The sequence below is a fragment of the Macrobrachium rosenbergii genome, chromosome 39 (assembly GCF_040412425.1).
Source record: "Macrobrachium rosenbergii isolate ZJJX-2024 chromosome 39, ASM4041242v1, whole genome shotgun sequence".
Classification (NCBI taxonomy): domain Eukaryota; kingdom Metazoa; phylum Arthropoda; class Malacostraca; order Decapoda; family Palaemonidae; genus Macrobrachium; species Macrobrachium rosenbergii.
Window position 1 is genome coordinate 527714 of NC_089779.1, and position 18950 is coordinate 546663.

At 35.3% G+C, this 18950-nt stretch overlaps 1 long non-coding RNA gene across 1 annotated transcript in view; it reads right to left on the reverse strand.

The window, feature by feature from the left end:
* Positions 1-2282: 2282 nt before the first annotated feature.
* The window catches only part of LOC136825627 (uncharacterized), a 315565-nt gene continuing 298897 nt past the window's right edge, over positions 2283-18950 (reverse strand). Inside the window, exon 4 of the long non-coding RNA XR_010849382.1 lies at positions 2283-2414. This is a non-coding gene — a long non-coding RNA (uncharacterized lncRNA). The remainder of the gene's footprint in view (positions 2415-18950) is intronic.

Here is an 18950-nt window from a genome sequence, read left to right on the forward strand (position 1 = left end):
TATATATATATATATATATATATATATATATATATATATATATATATATATATATATATATGCATCTAATTATAATATTTATCATAATTTTACGCTTTTTTTTTTCATCGTATTTCCAAAGGTATTCTAAACCGGTTCGCCAGGGGTGAAGATGCGGTTTGAACTAGACCTGTACCACAAAATGGTTACGTATGAGATCGACTGGACCATGACGTCTCAGTAACTTTGAAGTGGAAACTGGATTCAGATGCAATGTTGCTGGATGTCTTCTCATCTAGCAGTTTCTTAACTGGCGTCTTGATTTCAGGAAACAATAATGCATTCTATAGTCTCGATAATTAAAACCTGGGGAACGGTGCATTTTTTAGTCAAGTGACTTGACTATCGTAGAAAGTTTGTCATTTAAAGTTATTTAAGGAAATCTCATATCTGGAGGTAGGACGTTGCTAACAAGACTTTATCAGTGTCTTTCTTGGCTAAAGTATAACTTTATAGGTATTTACATACAATTACACATTATTTTCCTGTAAGAATAGTGAACACTGTCATTTCTGTTAAAGACGTAAAAATCCTCGCCAACTGAAAAATCTATACCATATCTCGGCGTAATTATTATCATTACCAATACGATGGTCTGTTTTCTTTCCAAATGAATATTTGGAAAATACCAATAATGTGCATTCATATACATGAAACAGAAAGAGGGTCATTATTACCCTGATAAAAATTAAGTCGCTTTCGTACTCGACACGGCTGATGATTTTTTCTCAAACCACTAGGCAACATGCGTAAAAGGAGACCACCACAAATTTTCTTAGAAAAAAAAAAAAAAAAAAAAAAACACATCGAAGTGCACTGTTGGAAGCAGAAATCTAATAAACACATTTTTCAAGATATTGCGTCCATCTTCTTCTTCTTCGCTTTAACGTGCTTTTTCCAATTTTTATATGGGGTTAAGTATACCTTAGTTTTACCAGACCACTGAGCTGATTAACAGCTCTCCTGCGCGATGCCTTCTTTTTGAAGGACTTTGATTTGGCGTTGGGGTAGGCCGTAGCCTCGATCGGCTGCCCTGCCTGACATCGCTCAGACCCCGGTAACGATGTGTACGTGTATCGTACCAATCCCCAGCTACTAAATGATATAATAACGATAATAGTTGTCTTGACTCTGCTACTGGTATACTAAGAACTGCTCCTAAAATGAACAAATCGAAAATTTCGTGGGCACAACCCTCCTACCATTTGTCATGAATTTCGATACCCCAACGAATAAGCTGCATCATAAATGAAATACCAACACCGTATGCACGATCAGTTTTGATGAAAGTGCTCCTCAGGGAACTGGGAAACCACAGCACTATTCCAAGCAAGCAAGCAAGCAATAGTGGAGGTCTTCACCCAAATCGCCCTCACAAATGAAAAGATGAACAACATTTGAATTTTAAGTGGAGGTGGCAATTTGATTCGTACACAAATAAATATGTCTGTCCAAAATTCAGATGTTGAATCTGCGTCCAGAAACATTTTTTATTGCTGACGAACTCTAAAGAATAATTGAATAATTAATTGACAGCACTGTATAATTATAGAAGCTGCTTTCACAACCATGATAGAATAGATCCTGACAATGCATACATACATACATACATATATACATATTTAATATACATTTATATATATATATATATATATATATATATATATATATATATATATATATATAATGTAAGTATATGTATATATATATATACACACACACACACACACACACACACATATATATATATATATATATATATATATATATATATATATATAATATACAAAACAAGTAAAACAAACACGAACTGAACCATGACAGTAAACAAACAAGGTTGAGCCAGCAAACATGAATGACAAAACATCCGGCGTTACTCAGGGTGAGAAGTAAACACAGGCTAACAAATCCCACTGGAAAGAAACGACCTATTTTTTTTTCTTATCCTCAAACTAAACAAGGCCAAAGAGTGTCTCATATCCTCCACATGTATCCTAGTAGGATATTCTCTCACAAGAATCATTCATGGCCTTTTTCATCCAGCGGAAGGACTGCTCCCCATTATTAGGAATTATGAATAACACGGAGGGACACTGACCCATCATGCACATGGACCAATTATGTGGCTCGAAAGCTTAAGTAGTGAATCTTCTAGCGAAATGTAGTGACACATTTTGTTCCCATACAATTAAGTTTTTTTTTTTTTTTCTTGGAACGGAACGCTGGCAAAACACAATCCTACCTCATACGTGGGTTTGGTCGTTGGTAGGTCCATTTTAAACAAGCCCGTATGTCACGTATACACAGATGTGTGGTTCCCCGAATGTAATTCACTGATTGAAGGTGACAGGCGATGACTGTTGTGGCAGGTGGGACTGGAGGGGCAGAAAAGAATAAAAAAAAGATGTGTTACAAGCACTATTTAGTTTGAGTGTTACAAAACAGTGTATTCAAGAGGCTCAGAGTGCCACGAAAAGACAACCCAACATCCAGCAGAGTAACAGAAAGCGCAAATGGAGATATAATAAATAACTAACTTGTAAAGACGGTATTATCCAGAAGAAATTGGTTACATATGGATTAAACGAAGGAAGACGTTTATGAATTTGCTGTTATCATTCATAACGCACGCGCTCAAGCATGGCGAAACATCATAAGACCAAACACACAAACACACACACACACACACAGTCAATTCTTCAAAGAGCACAAGGTCCAAAAATGAAGAGTAAAAGAGCAGAAAGACAAAGATTTAAATGCAGGAAAAACTGTCGAGATAAAAAAAATTATATGAGAGAGAAAAGAGAAGAGGAAAATGCAGATGTACAAAGTAACAAATCGCCAACAGGGACCTTGAATTCTAATCCGACAGTGTCTTGTCGCAGTTAACTGCAATGTATGAAACATACTGATCAGTCAATTTGCACATTTCAGTTTTTACTAGTGTGAACGAGAAACAAGCTGCTACAAGCAGTTAACAGACCTATTATAAATAGTTACGATCACGAGTTTTAATTAGACTAGTCTATAAACATGAGCAACAGCATACGTGTACATAAGATGCATGCAAAGTACAAATACTAATTATGACTTACATTGCATCTATGCATGTCAAAACTAAATGCATGAGCAAATGTATAAGCCTCTCGGGTTTATATCTATATAAATGTACAAATACAAATTTCTTTTCGGCTACTATTCTCGTTCAGTACCAGGTGTTACCCCCTAGTTTCTGAACACGACAATTCAACTTAGAATGACACTGCCCACACCAAGGAAAGATCAGTCGTTCCCGCACAACTGATGCTTCTTCCTCATGTATGCATGCATGCAGTCTTCACTTCGCTGACGGGTACATACACGCACGCACGCACGCATATATATATATATATATATATATATATATATATATATATATATATGTGTGTGTGTGTGTGTGTGTGTGTGTGTGTGTGTGTGTGTGTGTGTAGCCCTAGGCGCTTCCTGGAAATCGAACAGCCAAGTCAAATGTTCCTTATTTTTGCTGATTAGAAGATAAGTTGTAATGAAATGTGATAAAAGATGTCATTTTAATCTGCATGGGAAGGCCTCGGAAAGTCGGCATGGCCATAATTATGACAAGTGAGGAATGCAATTATGACAAGTGAGGAAGACAATGAGAGCGGATTATAAGAAGTTCAGTGTAGAACGGACTACGATTAGAGGCAATGGTACGTGGCAAAAAGGGAGTTTACAATGTTTAAAAACACTTCAAACTCACCATCAGCTCAGAAGACGACTGGAATATCAGTCGACATGTACGGAAATATCGTACAAAGAGGAGAGGTGGTAACTGTTGAGCATATTAAGCCAAAATAGATTTACGACTTGTGTTCCAGGAAAATCTTAAAATATACGGCTACTTGAACCATAAAAAACTCACTAGATCCGCCCTTGAAGTAGAAAGAAGTGTTTACTGGTACTGACTTACATATTTCCTCTTCTAACAATTTTATTTCCCATTTATATATCCTGATAAACTATTTTGCAGTAATCATTAATCACCGTCCCTATCTGAAATCTCTTAAAATTCTAATGTTCATTTCCAATAGATAAAAATATCTACGATGTTTCTACATTAAAATTCTAATGTTCATTTTCAATCGACAAAAATATCAATGGTGTTTCAACATTAAAATTCTAATGTTCATTTCCAATAGACAAAAAAATCAATGATGTTTCAACAAACACAAAATCTAAATAATATAAATATGAATTAAATAGGATAAAATAATTTTTCTATTTTACCCAGGGGGTAACACAAAAATTTAAACAGGCGGAATTGTGTATAGACAACATTAACAGTAATTTGATAATTTAAATAAACAGCTATATTTTCATACAAAAATCCTACATGTATTGTGTCTGCATTGCGAGATATTACCACGACTGCGTTTAAATCTGGGCAGTTATTTGTCAATGTGAAGGCGTGACTTTTTTTTCACCTGTACTTCAGACAAAGAAGTAAGTTCTGTTTAAAAATCTACCTCTTCAGTTTCGGAGTGAATTTTGTCATTTCCGACTGAAGCTTCCGTCCTTCCTTCAGTGTTCCGTAACAAGAAAGGAAATGAGAATGAGTTTGCCACAAACGAGTACCCACTGCTCTATTCATTTTCTCGGCACTGTTCACAGTCACGCTGGAAAATAAATATCGCATCTCTTTTGCACGAAATGCTACAGTAGTATCCGCGTGTCTTGGAGAACCTAAAACTTGAGAAGCAATAACATCTCGTGACTAAATTTGGAGAAACATTTCCTGAAGTACATAAAACACCTTCTCCTGGGTCTCTTCGCTCAGGTGAGCACAAGCTTCAGCCTTGAGGCACTCCTTCACAAGCATCGAGTGGCAACATCTGGCGATATAGCCTTCACTCGTCCGGCGTCTGCACTTCGTTCGGGTAAATCATTCATCATGGCTCATTTCCTAACGTCCTAATCAATAAGGTAATGGCAAGCTTATTGTCTAGTGCGCTTAGTCTAATCTTAAGTGTCTTACGGTGTTTTATTTACACCCTAATTAAAAAGGTGAAAATAAATTATAGTAGTGTTGAATCAAAGTCTCTTTTTATGTTAATTGTGGTACTGATAATAAATACCAACATGCTTCCAAGACAACTTAGTTGAAAAATATATACATAAGTACATACATACAAGCATGTATATATATATATATATATATATATATATATATATATATATATATATATAATTAGATATAAACACTAGGTTACCTAGAGAGTCAGATTTTCTGTAAGTGATCACAAAATAAGAACGCTGGGGCTAATGCAATGTGAGACCTCATACCCCAACAACAATATATATATATATATATATATATATATATATATATATATATATATATATATATATATATATATATATATATATATTATATATATATATATATATATATATATATATATATATAATATAGAAAGAGAGAGAGATACAGCTTTAGTCCCTATTCTTGAGAGTAAGGGAGGAGCTCGCTGCATAGTCCTTGAACCCCTTAATTACTTTATGACCCTTCGCAACAGACGATAAAGGAATGCTTCAAGAAGAGAAGGAAGTTTACCCACAAACAAAGGGATACGTCGCTAACTGCAGACAGGTCGATTTGTTAATGCCGCTGATTAAAATATCTGTCTTACTCTCGACACCGGAGTTCAAAGTCAGCTCACAAACCGCGATTCAGTTACACGGAAACCGAAAAAGTGGCAATGAAAACGGCGCTCCCAACGGAAGTGACGTCACGAACGTGGGTAGCCGAGCGAAAACAGTGACGTCACTCGGTGTGTCATCAATGACGTCAAGAGCCTGACTCGTCTTCTCAAGGGACCTTAGAAAACTCTTACGGCCTCACTTATTTCTGTACAGTATTTCAGATATATATTAGACGGATGACGCCATCTTACATTACATTCACATCCAACAGAGAAGTATATATAATTAATTATATATACATATATATTATACATACATACATACATGCATGCATACAAACATACATACATATATGTATGTATATATATATAATCATGAAGCTAAATATGTCGTTTAATATCTAATTCACGCTACTTCGGGAATATCCATTCATCACTTATACATTCCCGAAGGGGGATTTATAAGTGATAAATGGATCGGTACTGCCGGGTCTCGATCCCTTGGCACGGTTAGTGTCGAGGAATCGAGACCCGGCAGTACCGATCCATTTATCACTTATAAATTCCCCTCCGGCGATAATTCCCCATCAGGGATATTCCCAAAGTAGCGTGAATTGGATATTAAACGACATTTGTAGCTTCATGATTGAATATAAATCACGGTGTGATAAAAATCATATATATATATATATATATATATATATATATATATATATATATATATATATATATATATATATAGTTATGTATAGGTAAAAAGCTTGGGTCTCTAGCTAGATTACCCAACTTTGAATCCAAGGTTACCTGACAGTCGGCCGACTGCAGTTGGCCATTATCTGAGAAGAAAAATGACGTAGAACTGCAACCTCATCCCAAAATAGTAGTTTGCGAACCGGACCACACACACACACGTATGCGTGCGTGTGTGCTCGAGTGTTCCAGAGCCGACAGATCTCTGTACCGCACATCCTTCCTATTCAATGACAAGAACCTCCTTTGGAGGACGTATTTGTTATCTACATGTCTCTTAAGTCGTCTGTGTTACGAAGCTGGTATAACAACTGTTTCTATAATCATCATTACTGCGAAATTTGCCTAATTCATGTCATCCTTCTCATTGTCATTCTGACCATGCATAACAAATATCGTTTATCAGCAAGAGGACAGAAAACGAAGAATAAATCTCCTAACACATCTTCTACACCGAGTTTATCGAAAAGGGGATAGATATAGCCTACTACTCCACCTAAATTCAGCGCTGAAAGGGAAATTGAGAATAGAAAGGTTTGAAAGGTTTAACAGGAGGAAAGCCTCGCAGTTGCACTTCGAAACAGCTGTAAAGGAGGGGGTGGAAAGTAAGATGGAAGAAAAAGAATATGAACGGAGGTATAGTAATTGGAATGGAAAGGGTTGCAGAAAGGAGCCGAACCTTAATTAGTGCCTACAGTGCACCTCGCGACCTGCGGGGTTTGTCCTTTTCGTCTGTAAGCCTAAAAAGGGTCAACAATCAGACTTCGCTGCATACTGGAAAGTAATGATTTCTGAATTCTGAATAAAGCAAGGCGCAGTTAGCCGGATGGCTGTAGCAGAGTCAAGCGTTTCAGCAATCTCTAAGCCGCGTTAAATACCAACCTCAAATATAATATCAGTATAGAACAACTGTATGCAAAACAACTTCGACCTTTATTAATTTGGGTTCGACAGTTAGACACCGTTAGCCACGTCATTTCTCCTAATAAGTAACATTCAGAATATTAATTTCGCTGTTCTTTTATTTTCTTTACAATTATGCTAGTGTTAAATCTGCACAGCTCTCTGTCTTTCAGCGTCAAAATTATTTGGGTGTTGATAAAAAAAAAAAATTCCTTTAACCAGAGCTGATTAATAACTGCAAAACAAAACTATATGCTCCATAAGAATACGAATAACTCAAAAAAGTATTACGGATGATAACAACTTTCCAATTCTATTTCATAGTTCAAATGGATGACTACTAATAATGAAGAACATGAACAGGTAAAAGCTTAATAATAAAATCAAAATGCTGCGTAGCTCATATAATAACTTTTTATACAGCCCCTTTTCGATACATAAACAATACTTACAATCAAGCTACAATTAGGGCTCCGACATCATTATGGAAGACTAATTTTTCCCATATGACTCATCTATTCCTGCATGAATGACCACTTGCCTCAATGTATTATCACTTACAACTCATGACCACCTCTCCTTAATTAATGACAACTTTTTCTACACTGATGACCACATATCAATACACATACATATATATTTATATATATATATATATATATATATATATATATATATATATATATATCGCAATCCTGAAACGTTTATTTTCATTACGCACAATGACCTCATACCTCACTATTTTCTCACACTTTCCTCACATTTGCCATCGCTGCCAATCTTAAATTCGAAGAGAAAATAACAATAATTTCGCCCCTCCTTGGTTGACTTCAAAACAACACACGACAAGACAGTGAGGTCACGATGCTGCGAAGGAAAAAATCCCATTTCACTTCATACATGTATATATCTGTCGAATTCATAAACAGATTATACTACTGTATGTGTATGTGTGTGTGTATATGTGTGTATATATGTATATGTATATATATATATATATATATATATATATATATATATATATATATATATATATATATATATATATATATATATATATGCATACTAGCTGACCAACCCAGCACTGCCCGGAAAAACTCCGAATGACATTCGATAAACTATCTCTCTCTCTCTCTCTCTTCTCCCTAACACCCCATCTCTCTCTTCCTCTCCTCTCACTCTCTGTCTCACTCTCTACCAACACACCCATTCACTATCATAGAATTCAACAACCTTAGGCCGTGTATTCACAATCAAGTTTACCTGTCAATTCGCACAGTAATTAATTCCAACAATCAACCGCTGGAGTGTCTAAGGTGATACTCGATTATTCCAGACCTCATTTAAACCGGCTTTATAACGAAATACGTCACCGTACAGTCACGAAGCAGTCGCTATAGCGAATTCCGAAGGTAAAAACGAAGAAGGAACGAAAGAGTTAATGAGGAAATTCGCATTGTCGGGCTAACAGACGTCGACGGTTTGCAGTGGGAGGAGTTTAATAACGTCACCAACAGAAAAGCTGGAGCTTTCCGCCCACGCTACTGGTGACTCTCATAACGTTACTGAAGAAAAGGTGGACTAAAAACGAAAATTTCATTTGTTTTGTCTGTGTTTAAGTTATAAACCTTTCTGGGGTGACACAGAGGGCGTGTGCAAAATTTTGTCTGGGTCTGTCAAGCAGTTCGGATTTCTATAGTGGACAAACAAATATACAAACATTCACTTTTATACATATAGATAATTTATTTATATATATATATATATATATATATATATATATATATATATATATATATATATATATATATGAGTGTGTTTGTTTGTATGTATGTATGTGTAACAGCCAATATGACATCTTTTCTTAGCTTTCTCATTTCCTAATAATATTTTCGGAAAAGTTTGTCACTGAATAGCCTTGACTTCAAATGAAGCAGTAATGGAGGAACCCCGGTCTCCAGGGTGTGATTCGAAATCACGCACGATGGGCTAGGGTGCATTTAAATACAACCATTCTCGCCATCGTAGCGCAGTGTTTTAATGTTTATTGCTTCTTTAGTTTAAAATATTTTTTAACAATTTACCAGATATACGTGTTTTTCAAATAACCGTAATAAAAACCCTTGACTTCTCGATTCCTTAATATTTTTTGAAAATATGGAGCTTCTTTACTTATTCTTCATTTGGATCCAGTTCTTTTTGGTGGCAAATGTATCGAGACAATATGAATAAGTCGATTAGTTATGAGTTCCTCATAACTACAGCAAGTACACATACATTGTGTGTGTATATATATAAGTATAAATATAATATATATATATATATATATATATATATATATATATATATATATATATATATATATATATATATATACATACATACAAGTGCCTTTCTCTTATAGACTGTACCCAGCAAAATGTTGACCTTCCAGCTATCATTGTTGTTGCGACCACAGAATCGGCTAGCTACAAGGTTCATAATTTCCTGATTATGTCCACAAGACGGGCATAAGGACTTCTCGCTGGTGAGGAAAGCGTAGTAACCAATTAAAGATACAAATATATCCTGCATCTAGACATCCATTCTTCGGGATTCTCTCTCTCAAATGGCAAGGCAAACACATCAGAACATCAGTGGCAATAAAGACTACAGCATTACGAAACAATTATATTTTACCTTGAAATTTACGATGAGTCCACAAATCAATTTTCTTGCCGTTATTTTATTCCTTCAATTCCCATACAACATTGGAAATACAGGGAGGTGGATATTCCGGATTCTTACTTCTCAGGTTTCTAATAGTTGCGACGCCAAGTAATTAATTCTTAATCACTTAATAAACACATTTCTAGTCTATACTAGAGAACTCTCTAACACCTGACTTTTCAAAGCGCCTGAGACAAAGGTTTCTTCGCTCTCCGGTGATAGTAAAAACACCACTTTTAGCCAGAGATAATAAGGACACCTTCATCCTGCATTCCTCCATTAAAATTCATTCATAAACTAAACAGAGAGAGAGAGAGAGAGAGAGAGAGAGAGAGAGAGAGAGAGAGAGAGAAATAAGCATTTTGACTTCCGCTACTCAAAATCACTGTTGCAAAAGACAACGCTGCAACATTAGTGAAGCGATACGCTATGAAGGAACGATCTATAAATATGTAAAAATAGCCTCGTACAACTTTTCTCCTTAACAATGGAAGAAATAATGCTATTTGAATTTCAACATTTTCAATTGTAAAAACAACAGCAACAACACAAGGCCCCCTAAACCTGAGAACGACATACACAATCATCTCATCGACACCAATGACACCGGATGTGGTTATCGAGCCAGAGGACAAACTGGCCATAAGAAATTTGATGCACTTAAGGGTCATTTTTACCAACAGCAGCAACGCGATAACCGACTTTCAAGCAACAGGCGATTCCCAGCGACTGGGAAACATTCCCATCTGTATTCAAAAGTAAAAGTGAGAAGAAAATTCAGGTCAGAGAGAGAGAGAGAGAGAGAGAGAGAGAGAGAGAGAGAGAGAGAGAGAGAGAGAGAATTTCTAACGTTGTTTGATATCTGTAAAAAAAAATGTCTTTCCGCTAGTAAAGCTTTTAATAATAAGAAAACATTCAGTTTTAAAAGCTTGAGCTACACGAATAGTTAGGACTGCAATGCTGACACTTGTAATTAATAAACATAACACCACTGACCAAAAAATCATTGATTATAAAATTAGGAGTGACATTTTTCCTATATTCAACTGACTATTTATTTTAGACTGGCATTTTAACCGTACGACAGTTCAACTTTAAACATGAAGAAAACAGACGTTCGTTTAACTGGCCTTATGTTTATCATCACGAAATCTCTATTCATAAGTCACTATGCACAAAATTCATCGAAGCACTGTAAAATTTTTATTCGTACTGTGTAATGTTTAAGACTTTGTTATAACGATGAATATGAAATATCGATTCAAAGACCTTAAGAAGATACTCTGTGAAGCAGAACCCTTCTTCATGTCAGAGACACGTATAGGTGACAAGTATATAACTTCGTTCCACGCATTTGGACGAAACGCCTCCACCACTACCTCAACGACATGAATAACATTAATATTAATAACAAGGATGTTATGCTGATCTCAGAAGTAGTAGCAGTAGTCTACAAGGTAGAGAAAATGAAGATAACATCAACCAATACCACAAAATTATGATGTTATTGAAATAAATACAAATTATGATGTTACTGAAATAGATCAGCAACTCTGTAATACAACCATGTCTATTTCACTGGCCGGACCCTCAGGGAAAGATAAAAGAAAGAGCTTCTAAAAAATTCACGTCATGCAAAGCTGTTAAAAATTCCCAGTTAACAGAGATCTTAAGTAAATTAGTAATTTAGAACAGGTCTTGTAATTTGATATCCCTTATCATACTGACTAAAATATTTAGACTAGGTCTTCACAAAACGGAAGTGTCAATCAAAATAAATAATGATATATAAAGAAAAATTAAACAGCTTTATAAAAACAACATATAAAAAAAAAAGATTACTTAAATTATATGACACCTACAGAGGCGTCACAACAGCATTGGTCATCGATGCCGGAATTGTAAGAATTACCGCCCTTCGAAAAACAAAAGCTGTAACCCACTGTTCCGTAAGTGATGGCAGTAGTGACAACGGCAGCAGCAGCAGGAGCAGTAGCCGCAATACTGAAACACTTGCAATGCATAAACGCTACTAGATATTTTACATGTTGTAAACAAAGGTATTAAAAGTAGCGACATCTGCAGGTGTAGTAATAGTAGTAGTTGTCGTAGTAACGAATAAGTGCTGATCAAGCAGCATTACTGTACTGTAGGAACAGAAATTGGACTGACAGTAGTGTGCAAAGTTTTGTAATTAACAAGAGTTTCTGGACAAATGGATCATAGGCCCTGCAAAAGTGTCTCAACAGTACATGAAAAATAGACGTCCCAAGGATTAACGTTTCTAGAAATTTGATAAAATTTAAAAAAAAAGAGACTAAAAATAACATTCTTCAAGCATGTAAAACCAGAAGTAGGAGCTGTAGTATTAAAGATAAAAGTAAAACAATAAAACTTCTGATGAAACGTTTCGTAAGTTGTAACGAATAAGCAATTTTTTTTTCTTATAGTTGCTGAGAAATTTCGCAGGTATCCCTCAGGGCTGAGTCATCTTCCTTTTACAGAACACTTCCTGAGTATATATATATAAAAAAGAAATAAAGAGAGACGTCCTTGACTACTGTCCGACAGACACACTAATCATCTTCAACGAAAGTCCCTCAAACCCCGAGTTAATTGTTTGTGCCTCGTATCAAGTGGTCCCTAAAAGGCTAAAGATTTTATCCGGGTGCTTATTAAATCATTACCCGCAGCCTTGCTGCAAGACCATACATTGGCTATTAAACATCATGACGAGATATTACTAATAATAACAATGATGATAATAAAGACTAATAAATGTTAAACGGCTATGTGCAAAATGGACACTGGCTCTTTTGTAACCACGATGTGATGATATTCGTTATCGTTAACATCATTAAACCAATAGCAACGGAAACCGGATGCATTATACGAATGTATCTTAAAGCCAGCTCATTAATCTTTCTTCTCATGAATTGGAAAATAAGCGTTAACACATTTTTTACAATATGCAAATAACATATATATACAGTATATATACATATAGAAAGGCAAATGCCTTTATTTATTTATTCATTACGTTCCATATTTTCGTGATTCAGTTATATATATATATATATATATATATATATATATATATATATATATATATATATATATATATATATATATATATATATATATATACTGTACATATATATGTGTGTGTATGAACAAAGGGTATCCAAGCACCCGAGTTCTTAGTATTCGATTAACCATTACAAATCCAGTTTTCGTTGCATGCACACTGGTTCAATAGAAGAGAGAAGAGAGAGGAATATCAGCTACACGCGACCTGCATAATAAAAGAAGTAACAGGTACGGACAGAGAACGGACATTACAGACGAAGGATGTGACGGAAAAAAGTCGCTTCAAGAGGAGGGGAGAGAAAGTGAGAAAAAGGCAGTCGATGGTACCGGATCCTACGATCCTATTCAATCCTGTTATCCAATAAAGGTATTTTTAATTAAAAAAATAAAAAATTATAATTATCCGTTTTCAAAGAATGCTCTTCCGTTATTTTCTATACTTGCCTCCACGTAAAGTCCACTGGACGCGCGAGTTTCCAAGCCATATTTATTAGCAAATATTAAAAAACCTCATACTTTATGTAAGCGTATGTAAATCTATTTGTGAATAAACTATATATATAAATTGATACATACACACACACATATATATATAATGTATATATATATATATATATATATATATATATATATATATATATATATATATATATATATATATATATATGTGTGTATATATATATATATGTGTATATATATATATATATATATATATATATATGTATATATATATATATATGTGTGTATATATATATATATATATATATATATGTACATATATATATATATATATATATATATATATATATATATATATATATATATATATATATATATATATATATAATGTTTGTGGGCTCCTTCATCAGCAAATGCTATAGCTTTTGAATTCTGAAAGCACTGATTGCAAATATGATAAGAAGACATTGGTTTTACTTCCCTGTGGAGTTTGGCCCAAGCCGAAGGGTTTGACCTAAGGCTACCAACATTATTAGCTTTTATCTACCTGCTCGTCTGATGCAAGTTGCAACGCATCATGTATAATTGTTCCATCACCATAAAACGTTGTCTTGAATTTTGATGAGGAAAAAGAAGCATTTCCGTTTCTAACTCCCCCAAACACCCAAACGTCCCTTTGCACAGGACAATAGTGTTGGCAAAACCTGTTTACATACCACTCGTAGAACAGATGAAATCACTGTTATCACGAACTAGAAGCCGAGAGATAAGTCAGGATTTCCTGTACGTTAATATCTACTGTACATAAAACTCACGCAAGAGTTGTGATGTTTTCCATCTAAGCACTTCGAAATCATTTCTTATAAAAAAACAATAAAAACGCCTAAATACGGCTCCCTGTAAATTTTTCACTGTTTGATACGAGTAAACAGAGTTACCGGGAACGTTAATTGCCAGCTAACTTAACATAATTTTGTAAAACCAGATGTTTAATAACATCATGGCCTGCATTACTCCATTAAAATACATATTAGTTCCACATGGACCATTTACATTGTCCTTTTAAAACTTTATTACCCGATAATACAAATTCTTGGATATATTTTAATCTTATTATTTGACATTTTCCGAAACCCCGTGTGGAACTCTACAACCATTTTTAAAAAGATTCTTAAAGACTCCATCAGGAATTCTATAAGACTTTGTGGGAGGTTTCCACACTATAAGAATTTTTTAGATAAAACTATCTCCCACAGCTTGAAATTTACAATTATAGGCAGATTTTACACAAATCATTCACGCAGCCCCACCAAGAGACCTGAGTTTTTCAGAGCACCAACAAAATCCAGCAGGAACGAATTAGCACTTTTGCAGCTCCTGACCTACAGGAATGGTATGGTCCTTAAAGATCCTTAATGAAACAATACATCCTTCCTTGGAATTTCTAAAGCCCAGCCCCCCAATCAGTTACAAGCTAACGGACCTTCTGAAGCGTTTTAAATTTACATCGGTAATGATTTTCCACCAAAATTTATAACTGAATACATTAAAATCTATATTTTGCTATACACATTTAGAATGGCATTTTTATTGCATTTCTCCTGCAAATTTATTGGTTCCATATTAGTAATAAATAAAATTCGGTATTTCCTTGAGACTCAAAGGATTTCCAGAGAGCCCCAAATCTATGAGTGGGATGCCTTGGTTTCACAAAGCATAACTTATCTGTTTGACATTGCCATTACTACCTTTAATAAATTTCACGAATAATCAAACTACATCGTAAAACGTTGAATCACGGTGAATCACCGTAACTAAACATCTTTAATTATCTGTTTCCTGACAATGCTATATGCACATAAGAAACTAATCTCTTTTCGCTTTACCTTACGACTTTAAAATGGCAGTCAGTTTGACATAAGGAAATAAAGAACTATAAGAGCATTAGGTCAAAAGGCAAAAATAAAACTTTGTCGTTACTCCAAAGTACCACAAAAACATTCTTCAAGGACAAGAGGTATTATTACATTAATATTACCAAGAAGTTCAGCTGAATCCCACGTGCAGAAGGCTTCCGCTGAATATCATGACAATACATTTCCGACGGAAGTGTCCACACTTCCGCACAGATTTTTTTTTTCCTGAAACACGGTAACACCCAAGCGATATCACGGAGTAAAACTAGCTGATACCAGTACTACCAAAGGCATAAAAACATTTTCGGCAATGGCTACTTGCTATTATTGAATTTACTCACGAAGAAATTCCTACATTTGAATATTTAATGAGAAAGAGAGAGAGAGAGATTAACTGTTTGTCCAATTAACGTCATAATATCAGAGGTCAAGCCAAAAATAAATTGACGTACAAATATATGAACAAACACATTTGAACCAAGTTATCAAATTTGATCAAGCCATATCATCATATGTACATTAAACCCATGCCACAGCCTGAAGGGTAACGCCCCCGAAGGTGGGAAGGAGAGAGAGAGAGCGAGAGAATCATTGTTTTGAACTAACCCATATAACATGACGACATAAACTGTCAACACACACCACGCACAGACATAAATAACAAACAAAAACGGTTTGCATTTTCTAACATAAGCAAACGAGCTTGAACTACTTGAGAGAGAGAGAGAGAGAGAGAGAGAGAAATACACAGAATATGATAGTCATCATGTTTCACCAGATCCTTTAAAGTATATTATAAAACCACAGTAGCAATAACAACAACAGTAATAATGACAGTATACGTATACACGTACAACAGATCATTATGGAGCACCATTGTTCCTTCATAATAAGACGTCTCGATATACAAACAAATTAAGAAATTACAGGCCAACAATTATGGTTAAAATAGGAGTAATTGAAAGGCTTAAGAATGTACAGTTCCGTGTACAAGAGCAATAACAGCCCAATGAGAAATTTACAATAATGAACACAATTACGCAAAATACTTCTCTGACGTGACGTTGGGATAAACTTTAGCTTTTAATTGCGATAAAAATCACGGGCCCCCTGTGGACAAAATATGAGGGGAAAACATCTGAATGGTTCCAGCAGCCTCAACTGCTGATCTCCGTACCTAAATCTTCCCTGGCCACACAGACAAAAGGTCCCAGATGATCTGGAAGAGGAATAATAATAAGCATTTGGTCCTGCTTGTCACAAAGACTACTCGGCTCCACCCTGGTTTAGTGATGATTGTTTTGCCGTGGTGCCTTAGTTTTCTCTTTCTCCACATCCTACTAGGACGCTCCACATCCTACTAGGACGCAGTTCAGTTGAATGGTCATCAGCTGAGCAATTCGCTGCTTAAGTCAACAGAGGCAATGGTGAGTTTTCTGGAAACAGGCCAATCTCAGTTCTCTTTTTATCTCGGGTCCGGACACGGCACATGCGATTGAGGCTCAGGTGGTAAGAGGAGACACAGAGAGAGAGAGAGAGAGAGAGAGAGAGAGAGAGAGAGAGAGAGAGAGATTGTCATGAGGATATAAACAGTTATAACAATAGTGTCCCAATATCAACAACTAGGTCCTGAAAAGTACAGGAATATCTCGCTTATAATTCGTTCAGAAAAACTGGTAGACCTTCGTCAGTTAATGCTAGTCAGCTAGGAAGACCCAAATACGCTTGATGTTGTAATGTTTCGAAGTTTAGCACAGGGTAATTCTTGTTAAAATAGCGTCTGTGACCTAAAACACACACACATGCAATTTTAGAATAAATAAACTACAGTCACTGTTGCTAAGTATTATGTACCCAGAATACTAAAAAAAATTTGGTTTTCATAAAACTGAAACACCTAGACGTTCTAGCCACACGTCAAGAGTTCAATGCTGTTAGGATTCCATCTTGACCAGTAAAGAATTCTCCTGAATAATTCAATCCAGTCTTTTAAATTTCTTTATTATTCAAAGTATGAGTTTTAGGCATCAACACCATCAGTTTTTAATAACTTTTAACAAAATCTTCCAGTTACTCTTTCAGGAAACCTGATCATTGTTAAAATGACAGTACATGCTATGTTTTCATGAAAGTAAAATGAGAGAAGAAGCATGACAGACAGGCAGGGCGGCTTGGAGTATGTGTTGTCTGAACGGCGAAGATGAACAAATACATGTTGGTAATTTCGAATAAAATCTCCACGAGAACAAAAGTGATGGCATTCTGAAGTACGTTCAAGAAAGAAGTTCGGGAAATGGCAGACTTTAAATGCTAATAAATTATATGTGAAAACTATGGAAACATACTGGCAAAGGAAAGGAGAAATGAGTTCGTCACAAGTGGGAAGAAGGATCAATTTGGTCTTGCAGAAAAAAATTCGGAAATAATAGTTTTCGAATGCTGCATATAACATAAAAACCAAGAAAATGATAAAGAGCCTTTACACCCTTCGATAGAGGAATGAATTGTCATTTCCAAGAGACTTAAGAATGCCTGCAAGACGCACGTGAAAAAAAAACATTTGTATCGAAAATGCTGTTTACAAGGTTCAATTGCTGCAGCTTCCTCGTAGCCTCATAAGGGGCATTCAAATTCTGTCGAAATTCTTTTGTTCAGCAATCAGTAGGTGGGTGAGATAATGGATGCCGTCTCCTTCACATCTCAGGTTCAACCCTTGTATATAAAAAAGAAGTTTTTTTTATAAGTGGATGTCACAACACACAAAAATAGAAACAAACTTCATCGTAGTGCGAATAAGGTTGAATAGCTACCCTGATTTGCATGCGCTCACCCCGAAATGGGAGAGAGAGAGAGAGAGAGAGAAGAGAGAGAGAGAGAGAGAGAGAGAGAGAGAGAGAGAGAGAGAGAAATCCTTCAAATAATTCAATCCCAAAGTAAATAGGCCATGTTATGGAAAGGAACTGAGTGAAACATTCTAAGGACCGAACCAACAACAATGACGGAAAGGTCATTACAATTATCTAACGAATCTATCTTATTAGTTCGTAAAAAATGATCTTAGAGTTTACAGCATGCAAATACTAAATGTAAGGACTGGAGTAATAGAGAGACTAAATGTCTACATTCACGACATTTGATAAGCACTTAACAAACACAATAACCAATTTTTACTTTATCGCTTCTCATTATTAATATAGTTAAGTATATCTTAGTTTAACCAGACCACTGAGCTGATTAACAGCTCTCCTAGGGCTGGCCCGAAGGATTAGATTTATTTTTACGTGGCTAAGAACTAATTGGTTACCTAGCAACGGGACCTACAGCTTATTGAATACAGTGAATGGATGTTCGAGGAACAAAGGCATGCTTTACACTTTACCAT